This window comes from Temnothorax americanus, unplaced genomic scaffold (genome assembly GCF_048541705.1).
Source record: "Temnothorax americanus isolate GAGA-0224 unplaced genomic scaffold, ASM4854170v1 Scaffold2, whole genome shotgun sequence".
Taxonomy (NCBI): domain Eukaryota; kingdom Metazoa; phylum Arthropoda; class Insecta; order Hymenoptera; family Formicidae; genus Temnothorax; species Temnothorax americanus.
Genome location: NW_027509338.1, coordinates 8,137,782 through 8,157,396, shown reverse-complemented (window position 1 = coordinate 8,157,396; position 19,615 = coordinate 8,137,782). Strand labels below are relative to the sequence as shown.

The following is a 19,615-nucleotide window of genomic DNA, read 5'->3' as shown; positions in this document are numbered from 1 at the left end:
AAAGAAGCTCACACGTTGTAATATAAAAGCGTATGAGGTCAAAAGTTTGCGACTACTGTTATAATCATCAGCTTTCAATGGCTAATGATCTCTCGAAATGTGTTGATATTTCATCGAAATTTAATTGGTAGAAGAAACATAAGATTTTCTCGTTAAAAATGATAGTCATTTGTAATAATAATTTTGCTTTTTTTTTATAAATATTATAATTAAAATAAAAAAGTTTTAAAAAATTTGGCCCGAAAGAGAGAGAGAGCTGTTGATGACATAAACTTTTTTCAAGCCATTGACAAAAAAAGATAAAAACGAATTTATAACTGTCGAATGCCATATAAACAAACAACATCCGCAAAATAAATTTATTTTTAATGAAAATGCGATGCAATTTAGGCATTGTAATTTTAAAATCATGCTTGAAGAAAAGTCTTCTGACTGTCTCAAAAAATATTAAGAGTATAGGGACATTATATAATGCACTATATGTTATCTTTATCGCACGATTGAAGTTTTAGCGAACACAGCAAGAAAGTTAAAAACAATCAACATCCCTATATGTATGATTGCTTTTGTATACCTGCGTTAGGTTGAGAAACTTGTTAGGATATAAGACTGTCATGGTCACTTACTTCTGGTAGTATAATACGGGTAACTTACCCTCTGTCTTTTATTATTGGCAGCGACTCAATGATAATTACATGTTGGTATAAGCATTATACAAGAAGGAAACTACGAGAAACTATGCGTGACTGTCATAAAATTATAACAATATGCGATAAATTTGCATAATTTGCATTGTAAGCTTCTTGCAATTAATGTAAGCCCGCTTGCGAAATTATATATTTCGTAAAAAAGGTGCATCATATTTATAAGGTGTTAATTATTATCTCAATTATCTGGGGAGAGAATACCCAAACGACGAGTCCCCTCAAAACCCCTCGGTTCATCTTTATAAAGACGCGGCGAAAATATTTGACTTCGTGTATGGGCGGAGATCCGTCTACACTTTAAGTTGAAGTAGAACCGGTCTGAAGTAACCTGTCAGAACCCGTAGAACCTCAACGAGTTTGGAGAAGCCTTTCGATGTTCCGCGTGGCAGAAAAACAAAGATATTGAAAACAGAGTGAGATCGATATCGGGTGGATGAACACGAGTGAAAGAACTCGCACGTCTACTTCTTCTTCGTGAAGTATATACGGGCCGCAAGAAATCGGTGAGAAAAACGCTTCTTACGCGTTCGATCGTAAATCGCGGCCTTACCGTACGCGTGTCTCTTTTTTTTCGCGTTTTGTATCCCCGCGGAAAGGCAGCCGAGCGAAAATGGCCCGAGCAATTTTAATGGTTCAAATTCTCACATATAGATAGCTCGTTGAAGAAAAGCGCGGTATACAGAAAAACTGGGCGTCCGCTCGGTTTCACTTCAATTAAGATTGGAGTCTGACGTTAAAGGGGACGTACAAATCCGTCAATGTCTTCGTTCGATGCGGAACAGGTATGAGCGACTTCAGAGAACCACAAACAGCCCTCTCTATGCCGTTTCAAAGCAGAACTCTTGAATTTGATTAAGAAGCTCGAAGCTTTTCCCGTCGTGAGGTCATTCGATAGCAAAAAGTGCTCGTACACAACTTCCTATTTTTAATGACATAGCTATCGATATAACGGTATCATAAAAAAAAAATGGCATATAACATTCATGGCAGATTGATCGAAGTATTGAAATAAAATTGGTAGGAACTTAAATCGCAAATTAAATCAATTTTTGTTTCATTTGATTTGGTGATAATGACCGTGATTTTTTATTTGAACGAAGATCTATAGATCTAAAAGAGAGAGGTGAAGAGCGAAAGTATCGACGAATCTTCGATAATTACGATCGAAGACAACCGCGTGTATCCATTAAGAGCTTAACTCGCGGCAAAACCGGTCGGTGGTCCGAAGGTTGGCGTGATCATTTCGGTCTTCAATAGGAAGGAAGAACGATCAAGTTCTCGAAGACGAAACTAAAAAAAAAACAAGCCGTAGAAAAACTTGCGGCCATATTTGCGTTGATTGTGAAATTGCTTAATTAAGCATAGCGGCAAAAGGACGGCAGAAAAACGGACAGGGATTGCACGCGAACAGGAAAAAATGGCGCAAATATATAGCAGAATGCGTGTGATGAAGAAACTTATACTGAAACGTTTCTTGTGCCAAATACACATAAAATGATTGCAATATAGTTATCACGATTGCCGGATACTACGAATAATAAAAGTGAATTTAAACCAACTGGAGTATTGTTAATCATTTCATATTACGATAGTTTATCAATTCAATCAGCCTCTTTATAAAACATATAGGACTATTATACTTATTCGTAAAGTTAATCTAACGGGCTTGGAATAACAATATATAAAGTTATATAGCAACAGCTTTGTATTTATAACTTCTTTTTCGATATTTATTTCACACGTATTTCCACTCATGAATTTAACTTTCATACGAAATGATCGATCCCTCGTGAAATTGGATCCCTTCACATCTCGAATGGATATATGGTCGAAGAGAAGCGTCGAGGACAAGTACTGCTCAAAGTCGATCCTCGAATGCGGGAGACCGATCCCGCGATGTCGGCTGAGACGCGAGTAGTATAGGATCGTGCCGGGAGCTTTTGCGCCGATCCCGAAGAACATTTTATTAAGCGCAGTAGCGGTGGAGAAGAGTGTAGGAAGCCGCGGTCGGTCGGCAGCCGGTGCTGCCACAGAAACGACAGAAAAACCAAAAGAGAGCCGCGAACAAGACTCGGTGTGAATCTCATCTTTTATTCAGCCGTCCGATCGTGGTGTGCGTCTACCGCCGCGTTCGGAGCTGGGGCCCACGACCGGGCCCCAGGAGCGGCCGGATGTGTGAGTGTCGTCGGGCCAGAGGCACCGCGCCACTTAGGGTGTGAAACCGGCGACATGCCATGGAAAAATCCGACGGACCTTCTTCTCATCCTCCTCGTCCGCCTCGTCCTCGCCCTGCTTTGCGCCACCCGCTCCTCTCTCGCTCGCCCTTCTCACGGATCGGAAGAATTCACCTCGAATCCCGGACTTTAAGGCCCGGGCCATAAAGTCGTCGTCGTCCTGGTATGCGACTCGCGTATGCAAGTCGCGCAAAAGCCGACTGCAGGTGCGTCGCGGAGACGTAACAATCTCAACCGCGGCGATCTAGACTACCTGCATTAAGTGCCAAATTCCGAGGCAGCGGGCTCTCGAGGTATTTTTTTCGTCGAGCTAGTACACCCCGAGCCTTTGGCTAGGATAAGAATGCGATTTAGGAGAAACGTGACAATCTGACTGATATTTACCAACAGTTCAGCTCCACGAAAAGCTAAATACAATATGATCAAAACGTAAGCGTATAATAATAAAATATATATCACACACACAACGGAATATATTAAACAGAATTAATTATTAGTGCAGTTGATGCAAACCTTATTTGCAACTGTTACGAAGACTACACTAGTGCATAATGATAATAATTCATGGTGCACGTGTATAAAATCGCATTTAGCTTGCCAATAACACCAGTTAGTATTTTAAAGCTGATTATACATTAACATAGAGTTAATTATTGTAAATAATTAATGTCGAATCTCTCTCTTTAGTTATAGTATACGTCCTCTGTTTCATTAAAATAAGTAAATGTCAAAAATTGAAAAGTCGTGTTTTAACGCGGCTTTTAACATCGTTAACATCGGTATTTTGTATCGTTAAAAGCAGCTCGCATGATCGATCGCGATTTAATCGATACCAGGCACATGATACCTCACAGGTTGACACGTAATCGATCCATCGTCTTTGTAACCAATTCGCTATGGTGATAGCAGACGCCATCGATCAGCGGAGAAAATTAAAGGTTTATCCGACCAATTACAAGCGGCCGTTCTCGGAAACCTTCAGCGACGAAATATATCATCCCCTAACGCGTTCGGGTATAACGTAGGAAATTATTGCCGCGTTTAGGATCTAATTGGGCCGTCAGCGTCTTGTTATCCTGTCGTCCACTCCGTTCGTACCTTCCGCGCTCTTTTCACGCGCGACCCATTCGTTTTTTACTTCGTCCCATCCCGAGGACCGTGACAGCCGGTACCGCGAGCTATCCGCACGAAAGAACGATCTCGTGTCGAGAAAATTTGTTAATGGCCAAGAAACCTTTTTCTCTCTCGAGAGAACACAATCTGCACTGTAAGAGCTGCGAAAATATTGCAAAATTTTAGCAACTTAATCTGAAGCGATATACTAACAATTGTAAGTAAAATCTGGTATTGTAGGTAGCGTAAATTAAGAATAATTTTTTTTCTTTATAGGGATAATTATAAATCATCTAATGGAAAAAATCTCTGAAAATACTACATGTTCGGTGAATAAATAGAAGTATCTAAAAGCTGAATTTGTCGAAAAATAGTTCGACGCTGCAAAATAAATGTGTGTAATCCTTTCCAGTGTTTTATTTCCAGTGCTCTACAAAGAAACGTCGCGAAAACAAAAAAATAAATCATTATCATTATCATCTCGCGAGCAGACAATAGCAAACGCGTTGTATTTAGGATCTAATTGTTCTGTCGACGTCTCGCGTTGTCCTCAAGACTTCTCTCCCTGCTTCTCCCCGGTCACCGGTCTTTTCTCGTGACAGTTGGTACCATGCAGACTTCCCTCGTCGTCGTCGTCGTCATCGCCGTCCTCGAGGCGTCTTTTCGTAGTTTTCAGCCCGTCGTTAACCCACCCGCGATCTTGTCGCAAATTAAACGTCCCACGGAAGGCCCACCATTCTCGTCCTGGCTTATTGATTCGTAATGGTCGGTTCCGAACGTCCTGGTACACCCCGTGGCTGGCGTGTCTCATGCAATTCCCGATATTGCGAAAGCGCGACGACGACGACGACGACAAAGAAGGTTTGAGCAAATTCGCTGTCCCCGAAGGAGGAGGCGTCGTCGTTCGTGCTCGAACCGGTTCCTCCATCATTGAATGCCTCCCCCCGATCAACGAGGAGAGAACGAGCATCTCTCGATTTGACTTTCGAGTCGACGGGGTGTCTTTCACCGATTGAAAGATCGCGGCTCGTTTTATCCACATTCGCATGGAAGCGAGTTGCGCTCGATGGAAAGGAGTGGCTTGCGGCCCAATCTAACCCTATCTCAAAAATTATTTTTATCATATTATTTTTAGTACATGTGATGTACAAAAACCGTACCGAGCACGACAATAATGTACTATGCTTATTTGCCGCGCAATGTCTGTTTAATTAGGGGATTAGATATAAATGTCAAAATAGCAAGACGCATCGATGGGGACGGTATCGAACCGTCGAGTAGACCTGTGACCTGTCGCTTAAGAGGAGAACGTTTCTTGGTTGCGCATGGCATTAATGTCGCAAATACACCCGAGGGATTAATCGTTCCGGATCCTGGCAGCTTTATGACGAGGTACGGCGATTAGGCGAATTAAGCGCGCGAAGAGGAAATGCGGCAGGTGAGCGTTTCGGTGAGGACTTCTCGCTGGCCAAGTACTTATTTTCGTTCGTTTGAACTACCGACGTTATACTAATGGCCGAATTAAGCGGCGTTTCTATACGGAATTACGGAAGCCGGCGCGCCGATATTTCAAGTATTCGCCGCCGTTAAAACGAAGTAACGAAGCGAGATAAGGCTTCCCACCGCACTTAAGTCGCTCTGGGGCCCCGTTTAAGGCCCACACAGGAGCGACCGTGGCGTGTCTCTCTTTCTCTTTCTCTCTTTTCTACCATGACGCTTCTCCTCTCTCGCTCTTGCACCCGTTTTCTCCACCTCTCTGTGTTTCTATCACGCTTTCTCCCTCTTTCCGCGTGCGTGGGGCCACGCATTTATTTGACGGTGTTTTGCGTTCTCCACGAAGAAATTATCACAAGGTATGCTCGCTCGTTGTGACCAACCACGCGAGTAGCTACCGAGTTCCTCTCGAACGCGTATAATAGAAGAAATAAAAAAAAAACACCTTGGAAGCCAAGGCTCGAATTAAGTAAATAGCAAAAGAAAAATAATTAACGCCACAGAAGCTAAGTTAAAATTATAACACTGATATATAAATTAATATTAATTTATGTGAATATATCGCAACAATTGTAGATGTAATTATATTTTATTTTTTAATCTCATCTATATTATTCAATTTATCATTAAAAGAATTATCAGTATAATCGCTTTAATATTAAGACATAAAGAACTTGTTATTATGTTATTTTTACTACATACATACAAAATTTCAAATTATCAGGAAACAAAAGGCAAGCGCGAATCGTTCAAACGTGTTAACGTGAAAATGCGCAGTCTGTCGCTTTCCCAACCGAGATTAAGCCTCGATACCGTGAATTCGGTGGTAGGCGCGTAATCGCTCGGACTCATCGCTAGTCGCATTCGTAATGGGACGAATTATCGCTAGAGTTGGCATTTAAATAATTGGAGTCAGCCCGAACAGATGGGATAGCGAAGGGAGCAGTTCGGGAGCGTGTTAGCGAGCGCCGAACATTTTTTTCTTCCCTCGACTCGCGTGCCTGTTTGTCTTTCAGATACCAATCTTCTTTGTTACTTGCACCTTTTTTGTAAAACGAGCCATGTCGATTTCGATCACGCGATCGCCCGTGAACGCTCGTGCTCATTTATAGAAATTTGAGTAAAGGTATCATCGCTTTAAAACGTTTTTCGAAAAGATCTTAACTTGCGTATTTTTTTTTTATGTCGGGAGATTTCGCAAGATGATCGAAGGAGCGCTCTCTCGGGAATCGCGAAATGCATTTCGTCACACCGAGCTGCTCGTTCTTTTCCGGCCAATCTAGGATGATTACGCGCAGCATAATGTCGACCGCCAATTTAGCCTGTCTACTTGCCCCCGCTACCTCGCTTTTCGAAGCTGCAGCTTGATTACGGTATGCAGCCGAGGAATATACTCTGTACCCAGAACTCGTTCACTTGCCGCGAGTGCCGACGGCATAATCATTTCGAGTGTCAACCTCGCTGAGAGTTTAATAGCCATTTCCGTACTTTGTGCGCAACATGCTCTTCTGACGTTTTTCAAACACGCGTTGCATCGTTAAAAACGTGAAGGTTAATTGCCAAGCGTAAAAAGACAAATTACGTTAATTTCCAATGTGTCCGAGAAAGTTGGTATCGCTCGAGCAATACTCGGAAACTCGCGTACTATCCACTAAGAAGAAAAGGAAAAACTAGAGAAAAGGAAAATCAATTATTAACCGCGTGTGTAGTTATCATCGATCTTTTCATTACCATAAACACCGGTCTGAGAACGAAAAGAGCAGGTCGCACACGACACACCGACGGACGCGCGAGAGATTAAATTTCACACCCGCCTTCCTACCGATGACCTGACGAATTGGTCGATCGAATCGATTATAACCCAGTCGCGAGACCACTCGAAATAAAGAAGCGGCGCGGCGCAACACACGATCACTCTTCCTTTTTCTCCAGTGCGGTTGTAAACAGGAAACGGCTGTATCACTCGTCGGGACTATTTTTTTTTTACCTCATGCCGATTAAGCTCACGTCTCGACCGTTTTTCTGGCCAATTTGCCGTCATTAACGCTCGTTCGAGTCCCGATCTTTTCCACGCACGTTCATGTACCGTTTCCCCGATGTCCTCTCTCATCTCCTTTCGTGGCATTATGAACGGTAGACGACGAGAGGTCCCGTCGTTTGTATTAAGCGACAGAGAGAGAGAGAACGAGTGGGCGATCGTTCGGGCGTCACAGACAATTTAACACCTGGCCTAAATGGTTTGTTAGCGCATAATATCAGCCGGTACCCGGGCGACAGGATACGGGACATTACAATATGGAAATGACGGGGGCCCCACCACGGCCGTCCGTCCATTGGGCAGCAGCGCACACCTCAGGCGCGGCCAATTTCTGTCACTTTAATGCGCCGGATCGGTTACACAGACCGTTCTTTCGTATCGCACCCGGAGGTGCGTCGTCATCCTGCCTGAGGTCTCGATTTCATCGTGGAACGATAACCATGTTCGTAATGCGCGATGTTGTTAACCCTGTCATTCCGACAGGCGTAATGCCATATGGCTGCGTATTAAATACTCAAGTGAAGGAATTACATAAATTTCTCGTTAAAGTTGCTCACTGATCAAATTAGCTTTCCTGAACATTCCAAGTTCTAATATCGATCGACAACTTTTGAAATAATTTTACAAACGAGCTTAAAACATGTCACGTTAAGTATATTATTGACAATCTGTTAAAGAGAGAGAGAGAGAGAGAGAGAGAGAGAGAGAGAGAGAGAGAGAGGCAATTCTTCACAGCTTATTATACCTTCGGTATAATAGCTAGTCGTCCCGTTTCCTGAGTTCTCCGAAGGAGCGCCGCTGGCACGCGCGATTCCGCGGCGAAAATTTCTCACCGTGGCCTGCACCAGCCAGCAGCGGCAGGAAGAGACACCTGGAAAACAGCGAGTGCCGCTTCGCCGACGAGGTACGCCGGCCGCGGAGGAAGTGACTTCCTGCGAATCGCGAAGCCGAGCGACAGAAATTTCGCCTGTTATTATCCCCCGATCGTGGCGTGACGCGGCCTTCGGAAAATACGCGCGCTCACACACGTGAGAGAGGTGGGAGAGGCCCGAAGAGACGAACCGCAGGCTGGCCTTGCGGAAAGAAACAAAGTGGAAAGAGGCTGAAAGGCGTCGTCTGTCGTCTCTCGCGTCCCGCCGTTCGCTCGTCTGATTGCACGTTGCGAGCTCACCGAGACGCTACGCCTTTTTATTGTCGCGTTTCATATTTCTCACACACACCGAGTCTAGTTATACACCTTCCACCGTCTTTCCGTTGCTCAGCGAGATTCCGCGAATGGCGGGGTTGTCACTTGTCAGCGAGGATTTACATTATCACGCGTCTAGTTATTGAAATGTCGATCGTATAATTGTAAATAATAAAACGCAACATTTTTTTCTAACGCTGAAATCGAGTATTATTTGAGAAAGGCAGTTATTATTCGTTAAAAATACAGTATCCACGTGAACCAATACCGGAGTTTCTACAACGTATATGCGCTTTTTAAGTCTTATCACTTCCGCTCCGAAACCAATTTCTAAATGAACGTTTTACACCGGAATGTTTATTCCGATCCCGAGTCGTACTCCCAGGATGGCTCGTTGCAATATCCAGGAAATCCTTTGCGCGCTCATCCATCGGATGGATCCCTCCCTGCTTCCGGCGAGCCGCTGACAAATGGATCGGCTATTTCCTCGAAGGGAGAGACCCACGATTAGCAGCGAGCGTCGACAGAAAATTAAATAATGCCAATAACCATTGAAATAGCCAGCGAGTCCCGATATCAATCTATTCCCATGAAGAAGTTGAACGACAGTTGCTCGTCATACTGGACCGAGAGATTTAAGTGCGACGGAAATTAACGAAAAGCAAGGAAAATTGAATCATTAAAGTATAACAAAATTATGTAATATGATCCCAACGGAAGTATTTCACAGAATGCCTCGATTTATTTCCTAACAATTCAAAGTGTAACTTAAAAAAAAAAAAACGGACCTCCTATATAAGTGCATGCACAAAAATAGAATACGTATTTTTATGCATTCACATAGGCTATTTCTTTCCCACGTGACGTATTAATGCTTTCGGTAAAATTCATCTGGCAGCAACCCTTCCCATTCTTCTGTCCACGTCCGACCGCACCCCGTCGAAAACTTATCGCGGCCGGTGTCCACGATTCGCACGGTCGCGGCCATACTCCTACCTCTTTCTCTCTCTCTTTCTCATTTTCTCTTTTTCTCCCCCACTCCCCCTGTTTTTATTTAATGCATAAAAGCAGGAAATTTCTTGCCCGTGCTCCTTTCCGGCCGAGTGAGTGCGGTCATGCCCGGACCGATAAATCACCGAAAAACGGCGATTTCCGCGAAAGGGGAAAATACGTCGCCAACGGTGCCATCGGCAACAGCAACAGCGTTGCTAGTGACGAGAACATATTATGGGCCGACGAGAGGTGTGCAGGGTGTGCTGTGTGTTTGACCAGTGGTCCCGCAGGATCGTTTGTCCGCGTACGGTGTGGAAAAGCGTCCGCGTACGCATACTGGCACTCACATTCCTATTGACGGGCACACGTGCGCGCGTGTCGGTGTGTCTCGTGGGTGGTAGAAGGAGACGAGGGTGGTTGGAGGACCTTTATAGATTTGTAGACGAGACCATGGTCATTCGACACTGCGTTTGACCACACCCTCGATTGTGCCAAGATTTATGGGTGCCCCCCGCTGCCTCCCGCCCCCGCTCGCGCGAGCTTCCCTTCGCCCCTTCGCTCATCGGTCGCCTTGTTACCAATTCCGATCGGCAGTTTGGCTTGTAACTACCGGATCGGTCGTTGCTGCAATGTCGGTGCAACGTTCGGTTCTGTTCAACGACGGGATTAGCGACTTAGGCACACGGACAGCGTGCGTATATATGCAATTTATGATAGAGAAACAGTCAGTTAGAATATAGTACCAGAAACACATAAGATTTAATACGCTTGACTTCATTGTATTCGAAAAAATAAAAAAAATAAATTCAAATGTAAGTTAACTTAACATACGTATCTACAAAATTGCGTAAATTTCTATTTAAAAAAAATTCTGTTTATGCCTTAGCTTTCAAAATCACGTTCATTCTATCACATCTGTGTAACGCTCGATGAAGTGTACCGAATCTTGTCGCTTCTCGTATGATGCGCGATAGAGTTTCTAGGCTGCTCTACGAAGGGAGGAAATGTCACGTATGTCAAACGCGTGGAGCCGATATACAAAAGGCACTTCCACATTACGAAATACCGATGCCATCGGGCACAATAAAAAGTGGCGCGACAGCTCGACCAATGTTCCGTTATCCGTGTCGTCGATGCGTGTCGCTGAAAGTGCATATCTATCATTCTGCACCTTATGCACTCTCGGCCTCGCTCCTCCCTTCCGATCCATCCGCTGCGGTTCGATCGCGGGCCGTGCACGCATAACATGTGCCGTCGCGTAGCGTGAATAATAAGACGGCTATGCGCGAGTTATTACGCCTTTCCGGTGCTTATAGGTGTCCATTACGCGACGACAAAGGTGAACGAGTTTGCGGTCTTTTGTTGCCGTGTCTACGTACTCGGCTCCGCTTCCCACAAGGCGGAATCGCTGAAATTTAGCGTTTCCGTTGGTCGCAGAACATCTGCAAGGATCGTTCGTGTGGATATTACTCGCGCTTTACAAAATTTCGAATTCGGTGGCCCCCTGTTTGCTTCAGATTTTGAAAATCTTTCTTCTCAGAGCGAGACCGACGTTTTTAACTTTCACACTGCTTGTTTTCCAAACTAGTATTACGATCTCGATCGCATGGCGACCTTTAATCTGCAAGACCCTACGTATCATGAAGTATGTATGTGTGTGTGTGTGTTGCGTCCAAGGGCGCGTAGACGACTTGTGACATTTTTTCCCCCGCTATTCATTACGGTCCACCATACGTAACGTCATTTGGCTCCCTCGCTTGGCCGCCGCGTGGAAGTCGATCGAGATGTCGATTACGGTAATTAAGCTTATCTATTTTATTGGATGACTAATCGACTCGTCCAATACTCGTCCAATATTGACCACATATGCCAGTCGGTATATATATATATAATTGCAAATATATAACTTTCTTCCAAAAATTTTTTACAATTATCTTATCATTAAAACAAAACTTTTTTTTCCAAAACTATATGTACAAATTCTTCGAGTTTTTAACGTATTATAAAAGCCACGATGAAAATTATATTATTTTACTAACGAAGTTTTTTGCTCGGTTTTTTAAAAACCCAGAGAAGTATAGCGCGTAGAAAACATTGTTGCACGCAAAAAGAAGCAAATTGGATTACGCGCGCGCTTCATTAGGTATCCAAATTATTGTAGTAGCATGACGCATCAACTTTTTCCCGTCGTTGCAGCATTCTCCCGCGTTTATGTCTTTTTTTTCGCCCGCCATTTCCTCGTTCAACTTTTCTCGTCGGTCCTTATCGACCCTTGACCTCCCGCTCGATCCTGCAATTAATCTGGAATTGGATAGGACACCCGCTCGCGCACCCCGTAGTCTTTTTGCCACTCCGTTTGAGTGTAACATTCGATGCTCTAAGTAAAGCATATCAAGGGACAAGAACGTAGCGACTTTAGGAAGTGGAAGATGGACCGAGAGGATAGAATCGCTCCAATTTTCTCACAGAAACATAGAGAGAAAAGTAGAATTTTCTCGAGCAAGATTATGTTTGCTGTGTGAAGCCAATATGTTGTTCTTATTGTAGTAAAAAAATGAAAAAGACGAGCGCTCTTATGGTGCTCTTTAAAGCTTTGATGTTGTATGGATGACGCGTTAGATTAACGCTTATGCGAAAAGTATGAAATGAGTCAGAACGGGGAATTTGAAAGTTCATAGTATATTCCTCTAGTCTTTCATCGTACTCACTTAAATTTAAAGGCGGCAGTAGTCGAGAACAGAATACTTTTCAAACGACGTAGGCAACCCTAACTTAGCCAAACTATGGTAGTACGCGGCATCCTAAACGAGGCACGTCGAAAGGACAAAGTCACGGAAAGGAAGAAGGAGACAGATCGACAGGAAGAGAGACGAGAAATGAGAGAGAAAGAGAGAGAGAGAGAGAAAAGAAAAAGTAGGGAGAAAAGGACACAGAAATAGTCCCAATTCTCTCATGGAAGCAGGGGGTGCCGAAGTTCATTCGAGTGAGAACACGGTGATCACACAGGACATTGAGCAACGCGACGCCGACTGCGCCAAATTATAACTTATTTTATGACTTTTTTGCATCGGCCATTTAACCTGCCGGCGAGGGAAGGACGCAGGGGAAGTCGAGGGAAAGTCAGCAACGATCCCCGGCGAGAAATACGGAAATGAAATCACACCCTAATAACTTCCACTTCTGGGAGTCTCACTGTACGCAAGCCCCCCCGTCGGGGGATGGGTCAGTTCGCGGCAGTTTGTATTTGCATCGCAAAGTATTGCTATCCAATTGAAAGGATTCTGCATATAATAAAAGTTGAATGTATAGAAATATAAAAGAAAATGTAAACACTTGTTAATTATTAGCATCACGATTTAAGGGGTCATTCCACTTTGACGGCCCAAAAATTATAGGTTATTTTTAACAATTTTTTTTCACAGTAAATACACCATGTAATGAAATAAATCTTTTTGGAATTTATTAGGACACTCTTAAATAACACCAAAAAATTGTCATAATTTAAAAAATTTGTTACTTTTTTACAGCGTCAAAAAAAAGATGCAAGTCCGCTGCGTTGATCAGTTTTTTCATTCAGGCTTACCTGAAACAAAAAGTCAAAAAGATTCTTAATCTGTATGAGTGTCGCTATGTCCCGAACTAAAATCAGGTCAAAATGTTTATTTTATCTTACTTTTTACATTAAAAAATACCCCCCAAAAAGGTGATTTTTTTCACACTTTTCTTCAAACCGGCACCATTTTTTTACTTTTAAACAAAAATTATTAATTGAGGTTCGGGACATAGCGACACTCATATAAATTAAGAATCTTTTTGACTTTTTGTATCAGGTAAGCCTGAATGAAAAAACTGATCAACGTAGCGGACTTGCATCTTTTTTGACACACCATTTTAACGCTGTAAAAACGATAAAGTAAAAAATTTTTTAAATTATGACAAAAATTTTTTGGTGTTAAAGAGTGCCCTAATAAATCCCAAAAAGATTCATTTCATTATATGTTGTATTTACTGTAAAAAAGATTGTTAAAAATAGCCTAGTTTTTGGGCCGTCAAAGTGAAATGACCCCTTAAAACGAAATAAATATTAATAAAAAGATAAGTAAGAAAGCCCATACGAAGTACGTTTCTCTTGCGAATAAATTTAAGAATCGAGCCTCTGATATATTTCACGATTGCTGAACTTGCGTTAACTATCAACGAGTGGCTAATGATAGCGAAATTCGCGAATTTCAGTAAAGGCAAAAAGAGAAAGTGTAAAAAATTAACAGCGGCCGGCACGTGAACGGGCGAGCAACGATCGCGTGTTGATATGACGCACGAAGCGAGCGAGAAAGTGTGCCTTTTCGTCGCGCTTTTATTTCTCGTTAGTGTTGGCACACGCATACGCTGTACGTTTGCGACAGCGCGAACGTATATCAGAGAGGAGGATAGCGTAACGACCGGAATGGGATATATAACTACCAGCGACCGACAAAAAGTCCGCAAGTTCGCCTGACTTTACGTAAGGGGCGACAGGGCATCGTATTCTCTGTTTTCAGTTACAGTCCTTAATATATTTTAGTTCTTAGTTGTAGCCGCAGTAAGGAACATTAATTTAGTTATTGCCTACGCGATTCTGGAGGAAAAGTTATTCCGTTGCTCCACTTAACCGCGACATTTTATTGCCTCGCGATAAGTCGCAACATCCATGAACGCATGTTTTGACATCCTCACCCCGCGCCGCGAAGTGATACCACTGCGAGTTCATGTTTCTTGCTGATCTCTGAAATTCGAGTGTCGCGAAACAAGGCCCCACGCTGCGTGGCGCGTCGCGTTTTATGGCCTTTTCGTCGTAGAAACTAAACTTATTACGCCGCGGGGGTCGCGCCGTATCGCCGCGTCCGCATCATTCACTCGCTGCGTGCGCGAGGGGGCGGCTTTTTTATTAAATCACACATCTCGCGTGCTCGTCGTCGCCCGATTAATTTGCCGTGACGCTTTCTTTTGTGGCGCCGAGCCAAGCCGTGAGACAGAGAAGGAGAGAGAAGGAGAGAGACGCCTGCACGGGCTATCCATATTTCATGCCGACGGAGAGACGCATCCCCGCACGCGCGACGGGACCCTTTCTATTTTCACGTTCGCCCCGCGAGTGACGGATGTTACACGCGTTCGACGTAGACGGAAGCATCTGAGGCCGGAGACGTGTGTTTGAACCTGAACGTCGAGTGTCTGAGAATTTGTTGCCTCAAAGTGACAGTCGGAAAATATTTATATTAACCGCGAATGTGTGTGCCGAACTGGGACAACGAGTATTCCATTTTCGCCTATAAAAGATACCTCGATACGTTATCAGATGGAGAGACAGACGTTTGTTACCGACTCTCGAAAATGCTGTTAAACAGATCTTAAAACAACATTGAGTTTAAATAAGATACCAATTTAATTGAACGAGATATTTTTGTTCTAAATTGATTTACACACAAAAGAATAACAAGGAATAATTTATATATACAGAGCGGAGCAGATAACAGCAAATTGCGTCGAAGAGATGATTCCGTGGCAGTAAAGAAAAGTACGAACAAAACGACAATTTCAATTTATTACGGAAATTGAAATGTCTTTTTTTTGTGTCGTATAAATCCGCGCCAGAAATAATACTATTTGCTGATTCTGTTAAGTAATTATTTTTCTTTGCCCCGTCTATCGTTTATTGTATATCCGACGGTAACAGGGTGATTGTTGATCGTCTCGAACGTCTCGGCAAAGGGATAGAAGCGAGGGGTGGGAGAAGGAGGGGAGGGGTGGCTCGGCGACGATAGCACAGAAGCGGAAGAGGGCGAAGGAATTCTAGAATCCTGCAAGGGACGGCTAATTCCACCGTGATCACATCTGATCGATGTCCCTCGCTTGCCCTCGTTGAAAAATTATTGTCCTTCGCGGTTCGTCAAACCTAACTTTTATGCGATGCCTTCTGACAATATCACATATAACCTTAAATTTTTCAAAAGAAATTTTCGTTCGTAATTAAATATCGTTCATTGGCTTTGTGTTCAAGAAAATATTTCTTCACATGTATATATAACAGAAGCGAAAACGTATCATGTTTATCATTACAATTACAATTAAAGGATAAAAGCTTCATCGTATTAGTAAATTAAATTAAATCTTTTAAAAGTCAGATAATTTTCCTGAAAATGATTTCTATTCATAGATTTATTCGAATTTTCAACAAACACCACGGTAGGTTAGGCTTGCAATAAAATCTCGGGGCAATAAAAAAAATGTCCGAACTTTTGAAGCCACCTTTGGATGATTCGAGTATCTGCGGAATCGCCGTCCCCGGCGCTTCGGACAAAATATCCTCGCCGTTCCCGCGCGAGCGGACAGTTTCGTCGTCGCCGTGCCCCAGCCAGCATGATTCTTTTATTTTAGTTTCGGTCTTGTTTCTGGACACGGGCGTACTCAATTTGACCCTCCATCTCCGCTGCTCTCCTAGCGTCTATTTTCACCCGTTTCATACGGTGGACGAGGCAAGAAGACGAGGAAGGAGAAATAACGAAAGAGAGTGCTCTCGGCGGAGGGTCTCGGCGGGGCCAGACAGAGGGTGGACAGAGAAACGGCTAGAGCACGAGCGAAGTAGGGAAAGTGGAAGAGTTACTACTCTAGGAGTGGACGAGGCGGTCGCATATGGCTAGCGATGGGCACGATACCCTCGCGCAACATACAAAGAAAAAAACACTGCTATATTATCCACATTATACCACGATATCTCAAAAAAAGTCTTGCCGATAAGCAAATCTCGAATCATGATATGTAATACATTTCTGTCATTCGATTATGTTAAAGAAAAATATTTGTATGGTCAAAGATACTATTTATAGGGACAAGACTATGACGGAATTATGGAAATGCAACGGATCAACCCTCGTAACAATGGTACAAAAGTATACAAGTTCTGATCGGATGAGGGACATCGGTTTCTCCCCATCGCTACACGTGATTCGTCCATCCCCGCGCGGAAAACGAGGGATTGCAGAAGTTTGGTGTTCGTCCAAGAGATGACTATCCTAACTCTCTTCGGGCAACTCCTTCTTATCTTATCGCGCCGCTGATAGATAAGCGCACGCCGATAAAGCTCGGCGAAGAAATGACGGCGCGATTCGCGTGGCTGCACCAGCCACTCCTTTAATTAAGTTCGGACAGCCGTTTATTCGGTTTATTGTCTTGTTTGCCGTACCCTCGGGACGTTCGCTCCGCGATTACACGCGTCCGTGTCAGCGGATGCAGCGTCATCGCGACAGAAGACGCGTTGTCGACGCTCGCGCACTTCGACAACACGCTTCTCAAAACGCGGATTTATTTTCGTGACTCTTAACCGAGAGATTCAAGATACTCGAAGAAGCTGATTTTAGCAAGAAGGACGAAAACGATACTAAACCTAAGGCTGAGAAATTATCTTTCATAAAAAAAGTAAATACGCTGAAAACGCGGAATTTTCAGATCTCATATATTCGTTAGTGATCAATGCAATAATTTCTCAGGCAGTTACTTCCCGAATAAAGAGTGTATCTTTTGTATATATATAAACGGATGTCGTAAATAAACATTAGTTTAACGTTAAAAATTAGAGTTTACAGACTCTCTTGATATTACGGCAGTTCTGTCGTCCGCGCCGACTGTGACGGATTTCTTTCACAAATTTGAGCTGGCGCTATAGCGAGGACAAATTATGCGCATTACGAAAAGTGTCCCCGAAAGAACGACGCGGAGGGCGCGGCGACGGGCACGGGGGATGAAACGTCGGCGCGGGAGCCGCGCCGCGGATGAGAGATGGGCCCATTGTGCCATCGTAAATACAGGGAAGCGGCCCGTCCCGAAATAAGGGCATATTTCAGCTTCTGTCCGGCAATCACCGCTGCTCCGCGGCTTCACGGTCGTGCAGCTACGAATATGGGCGCGGTAGCGAGAACGGCGCGGCGGACGGGAAGAAGGCAAGGGGGGGAGAACGATAGGAAGGACGGGTCTGAGCGAAAAGGAGCGAGCGGGTGAACGAGCGGGGGATCCCGGGGAGGAAAGAGATCCCATTTCGTATTCCTCGGGCATCCCTCTTGATCTCCCCGCATTTTTATTGCACTTGCCGCCGGTTAAGAATATGTTTTATTTATATTTCATATTTTCCCTTTCTTTTTCTCTTTCTCTCTTTCTCTTTTTTTTTCTCTATGCTGTGCTTCGTAATCCGCGGTCAGAGACGGACGCGATCCACCGTCGTGGATTCTCACACAGGAGGGTGACCACGAAATATGAAGTCGAGAGATACGGGATTCCCCGCGCGGAGGAGAAACCCGGACACTGTGCGTATACTCGCCGTATAGTTTCCCCTAACACCCCTATTTTCGAGAGGGGACCGGGAGTCGCCTTTAGCCGGGTGAAAATATTTTGGCAATGTTTCCGCGAAGAGTATTTATGTTCGTCTCGGTTCCATTCCTTCGCGTGGCTTTATTGAAATGCCGCATTAATGAAATTGCGTGCGTTGTCCTTACAATGTGTATGTAAATAAGCTGTGATTTTTTTTTAGATATACATATCTTATTCTTTATAAATTTCGAGAATCGTGGATAAATTATGGAAAAAAGGGAGAGTACGTGCAACAAATAAAAAGATTATACAATTAACAATTTATTTTTTCAAATTCATAATCCAATACGAGGGGGAAAAAATTAAGACGGGCGCGAGGAAGGTATTCAAGAGAGAATCGATCGACCTCGCTTTTAGCGCCCAAATTTAATTCAGCGTCGTTTGATTGAGACGAAGGGTGTTACACGCAATTTGCCGCGTTTCGCCATAATAACTCGGCGAACCCTTCGTCGTGTTTTATGGGTATCACCCTGAGTAAGTATGCATAACTCACGGTCCAGCGAGTAAACTTCCGCGAGCGGCGCGAACCTTTCTCGACTACGAAATTCGTTAGGATGACAAAACGCGATACTCCGGGTGTAACAACGTTGTCGACGACTTACATATATCGCGCTGTTACCGAGTTACGTTTACTTCGTTCACGGAACGTGAGAAAAGTGTCCCGAGGCATCTCGCACACCGTCGTTAACGGCGGAGAAAACTCCGCCGAGAGGAGATGCAGCATCCTCGGCGAATATGTCCGTCATCCTACGCCGGCGCGACCGTTAAGATCTCCATCGTAACCGTGTGAAAGTGCAAGAAGCCGGTGGGACTGTTTGGTACGGCACGTGAGCTGAAAGTGAGGTACGAACGAGCAATTTCATGTCTGGCGCGCATACGTGACGGGGCCCCCCTTTGATACCCGGTTCACGCTCCCGATACGCGCGCGCTCGCCCGCGCCAGCACGCCGCGCCGCGCACAAGCCCGCGTGTGCGTGAGCGGCGCGCGTGGGAATTTTGGATTACGATTTGACAAGGATTCACGACGGCGAAGTCGGAGCTACTCCGAGGGCATGGCAGCGAGAGCCTTCTGTATTCTGCGCGCGCGGCGGCCTGCCGTGAGTTTTGATTCCGGTCGACGTCGCCGGCTTTGACTTTGACTAGGCGCCGGCTCTCGAAACCCGAGAGACATGTAAATCGGAAGTTTAATGCTTCTGATGAGAAATCCCGCCTCGAATTGTCTCCTCGGATTTTCGAACTAATAATTATCTGGAAGAACTCGGCTTTTCCCCGTTATTCTCGTACAAATGTGAAGTTTCACGCGCGATATACATATTTATGATAATTTAGAGTAATACGACATATAGGATATACATATAGGACAAAAGTTAATAACATACGTATAGAGCACAAGTTCGAAGTATCAAAGCACATTTAGATACACAGTTTAAACGCACCATGCATACGGCGAACGTATA

At 44.1% G+C, this 19,615-nt stretch overlaps 1 long non-coding RNA gene across 6 annotated transcripts in view; it reads right to left on the bottom strand.

Moving 5' to 3' along the window:
- LOC143896803 (uncharacterized) overlaps positions 1-19,615 on the bottom strand; it is a 216,227-nt gene that overhangs the window by 195,802 nt on the left and 810 nt on the right. Inside the window, exon 3 of one of the 6 annotated variants that reach the window (XR_013256754.1) lies at positions 13,231-13,348. The exons of the other annotated variants lie outside the window; for them this stretch is intronic. This is a non-coding gene — a long non-coding RNA (uncharacterized LOC143896803). Of the gene's footprint in view, positions 1-13,230; positions 13,349-19,615 lie in introns of those variants that run through there. 6 annotated transcript variants of the gene reach the window in all.